Source organism: Octopus bimaculoides, chromosome 21 (genome assembly GCF_001194135.2).
Source record: "Octopus bimaculoides isolate UCB-OBI-ISO-001 chromosome 21, ASM119413v2, whole genome shotgun sequence".
Classification (NCBI taxonomy): domain Eukaryota; kingdom Metazoa; phylum Mollusca; class Cephalopoda; order Octopoda; family Octopodidae; genus Octopus; species Octopus bimaculoides.
This window is the reverse complement of record NC_069001.1, coordinates 15,681,149-15,685,216: the sequence shown is the minus strand read 5'-3', so window position 1 is coordinate 15,685,216 and position 4,068 is coordinate 15,681,149. Positions and strand designations below refer to the sequence as shown.

General features: G+C 38.2%; 1 long non-coding RNA gene across 1 annotated transcript in view; it reads right to left on the bottom strand.

Moving 5' to 3' along the window:
* Positions 1–196: 196 nt before the first annotated feature.
* Positions 197–4,068, bottom strand: part of LOC106875257 (uncharacterized) — a 16,847-nt gene continuing 12,975 nt past the window's right edge. Inside the window, exons 3-4 of the long non-coding RNA XR_008266461.1 lie at positions 2,816–2,960; positions 197–1,134 (exon numbers count right to left, since the gene is read on the bottom strand). This is a non-coding gene — a long non-coding RNA (uncharacterized LOC106875257). The remainder of the gene's footprint in view (positions 1,135–2,815; positions 2,961–4,068) is intronic.

Sequence of the window (4,068 nt, the reverse complement as noted above, 5' to 3'; positions counted from 1 at the left end):
AATACATCTGTTTGTTGTCTACACCAGGAGTTTTCAAACTTTATATTTCAGGCTTTACCTTAGGGATCCCCTTATAAACGCTTATGAAATTTATACATAAATATTTGCTTAAAATAACATATATTTTTACATTTATTTATTTAACAGTATTTAACAAATAGGTTTATTGTCAATTAAAAGATTTCGATTAAAAAACATATATAAAATCAAATTGCCCATAAAAAGTATTTGCTGTCCACAGACCCCCTGAGGTCCGTGAACCACAGTTTGAAAACCCTGGTCTACACCACACTTATGATGAGAGGGATCCAGCTGTAGAAACATTGCCAGATCGAATTAGAGCCTGGTGCAGCCGCTGGCTCTCCAGACCTCAGTCAAACTGTCCAACACATGCCAGCATGGAAAACAGACATTAAATGATGATGATTATATTATAAACAGGAAAGTAAATTTTGAATGCAGTAAAGCTGTAAGAACAGCAGAGAAAGATTGGGTATTTACCCTCATAAGATGGAAAAAAGTTGTCAGCTGGTGGCTACGGGAATCGAACCTGCACCTGTCAGATACCAGTTGAGCGCTCTACCACTAAACTAAATGTTCCCTGACAATAATTACCATCAATTTTAATGCTAAATGATAGTTTTTTTTATAGTGACAATATTCTATAAATATACATGCACAAACATACAATTTCCATTGATCAAATTCCACTCACAAAGCATTGCTCAGCACAAAGCTATAGAAGAAGATACTTGCTGAAGGTGCCATAGAGTAGGATTGAATCTGATAACTGTTGGTAATGAAGCAAGCTTCTTAACTGCACAACCACAACTGCATCTATCAGCGCCCATGTGCACCAATCACAGCCATGCATGCGCTGAACAGGATGGTCATGGCTGGAATGTAAGAACTTCTATTCTGCTGCATCAGGATGTTCTATTTGGTTATTTTTTTTTAATTACACCATTCCTACCTGTTTTTCTTGAAACTCTTCCAGTTTTGCTCCAAGAACCTTCCGTTTGTTTTTCAACAAGATGTCTATAGAATTGGCATGATCCTTAAAATGGTAGTTCATCACAAGACCAGGGATTTTTGAAGCTATACTCTCAAGTTGTTGGATTTGTTTGGCGAATTCTGGAATAAACACAGACATGGTTATTTTCAATGATTTTGTTGTTCAGTTTACATATAAATGTATGTGTATGTGTGTATACATTAAGGGGATTTGGTTGCTATTTCTAATACTGAGTCACCATATAGGGGCTTCTTTATGGTGTGTAGGAGAGAAGATTGTGCTGATATGGTCATTTCAGCAGAATTGACACCCTATCAAGCCTTCCCCTTACAACTCATCTCTTGTCTTCAATTCCTGCTATACTGAACTGATATCCTCTGTGTCCTACTCATTCCCTATCTCTAATCATTTCTCACACTGTTTTGACTCAGTGCACTTCCTATTGTGCCTCATATATACATTTTTCCTATTCTGCCTCATATATACATTTTTCCTATTCTGCCTCATAGTCTCTTCCTTTTCTGCTTCATATTCACATTGATCTCACATCTCTTTCTCTCTCTCACTTTCCAAGTGGGCAAGCCATGTATTCACCACTTCAGCAAGACACCTGCTCTTCTCCCTCTAACATAGTTTCTTTCTGCAATTTATATCCCGCTCAGTTGAGGAGTCTTATCTTGCAGGTACATGGTGACCTCACTGGTGCTGGTGCTACATAAAAAGCACTCAGTACATTTTGTTAAGTGGCTGGCATTAGGAAGGGCATCCTGTTGTAGAAACCATGCCAAAGCAGACATAGAACCTGGTCAAGCACTTTCGCATGTATGTTCTTGTCAAACCATGCCAATATGGAAAAAGGGATGTTAAATGATAATGATGATGATATATGTGTGCATGTGTCTGTGTAGACACACACACACACATATATATGGAGTGGGATGGTTAGTAATTGAAAGTGGTCAGTTGTTGGGTTTGTGAACAGATGTCAAAATTTAGGGATAATGGCTATAAAAATATGGGAAGCTGAGACAGTCAGAAAGGAGAGGACAATTATTACAGGGAAGAAAAAAGTCTAATACAAAGATGCTTATAGGGTGGCTAAGGGGGAATTCAAAGAAAGAAGTTAGGTTGGCAGTAGAGGGTGATTACTAAGGTATGTAGAAGGGTATGAGAAAAGATAGAGGGAGGTGGATAAAATGGTGGGGAAAAGTAGGTAGTCAAGGCAGTAGTTAGTGCTAGGTGGTTTAGGTTGGAGCGAGATCAAATAATAAAGGTGGGTTGGCAATGGAGGGGGAGCATTGAGATATGTAGAAGTGTATGAGAATAAATAGGAGGGAAGGGTGGATAGGTTGGTAGATAAGGCATTGGGATAGTTGTAAGTGGTTTTGGTTGAAGAAAAGAGAGGAGAAAATGGGCAAGGAGGATGAATGTGCAAAGGTAGTCATAAGAAGGAATAGTTTAGTTTAGTAGAAAGGGTGGTATTAGTGGAAGGGTAAGTTGCTAGTTTGACCTAGTTGTGTCTTAAGGTTAATTGTAATTAAGAATAATCATAGATAGGGGACTACACAGATTTGACAAAATGGGCAAATGATGAGTAGAACTTGTGTTTACAAGAGAGTATTACATCTGAAAATCTATTAAGTAATGAGGGGTTGTGGTTGTGAAAGATGGCAAGCAATTCTCTTAACCACAATTTACAAATGCCCAGCACAGTCGCAGTCCAATGACTGAAACAAGTAAATGGTAAGAGATAAGCAATCTGTACAAGAAACAGAACAACAACAATTTGTTACAACTTACCTGTTTGGCAACGTGTGGTATATTCTGTTGCTTGGGCATAGTAAGATTTCAACTTCTTTTTCATTACTACTGCGCATGCGTCAACATTATCTTGAATAACATGGGGCCTTGTCACAGGACGCACACCTTTCACTCGATAGTAATCCTGAAATCATTTCCAACTTTCTCTCGTTAAATACAGTTTCAGAAATAAACAATTTTGTTGTTGTTGTTATTGTTGATGTTGCAGCTTAACCCCAGTGCAACACCATGCAAGCATGGGAAAGTAGATGTCAATGATGTGTATATTTATATATATACATACATGTGTGTGTGTGTGTGTGTGTGTAGTGGTGGTGGGGTATCATAATCATTGTCATTGTTTTAACTTCTTAATTTTACTTGCTTCAGTCATTAGACTGCAGCCATGCTGGGGCACCGTCTTGAAGAGTTGTTAGTCAAATGAAGTAACCTCAATATATATTTTTTTTTGAAGCTTAATACTTATTCTATCAGTCGCTTTTGCTGAACAGCTAAGTTAAGGGGACATAAATTCAATACCAGTTCTCAAACAGTGGCAAGAATCAAACAGACATAAAGACACATGCATATATACAGGGTGTCCCAAAATTAAACCAACCAGCTTTTTTTCAATTTTGCCAAAGCAAAATATTGTTATATTTCGGGTCCAAGCATTGCAATGCAATGGTGAAGGAAACACAATTATGACACTCCCACATTTATTCGATATGACCATCTCTGTTTTGAATCACAGCCTTAAGTGTAGGTGCACATGCTTCACATGTGGCATACAGCTGTTCTTGTGGGACTGAAGCCCATTCCTGGCACAGTCTTGCCTTCAGGGAGTTGAGCAAAGCATGAGGAGTGCTTGAGACCTTTGTCTCCAAAATGGACGAAATAGAAAAATTCAATAGCATGAGGTTGTGGGTTCTGGAAGGCCATACATCCTTGCCTATTAACGATGGAATGTTTTCCTGAATCCAGTGTTGTGTCTGTTTGGAGCTGTGGGATGGTGGTGAGTCCTGCTGGAGGCTCTAACGTGCACCATGAAAACGCACATTTGCTCATGGAAGCAGTTCAGCTTCCAGAATGTTGCTAATGTATCACTGGATGTTAATTTTAACTGCTAGTATGACAGTGACCCTCATTTACAACTATCACATCTGACTAAATTACAACAGGTATATAGTCCATTTTTTGTATTATAGTGCATTGTTCTACCATTCTTTATATATATATATATATATATATAT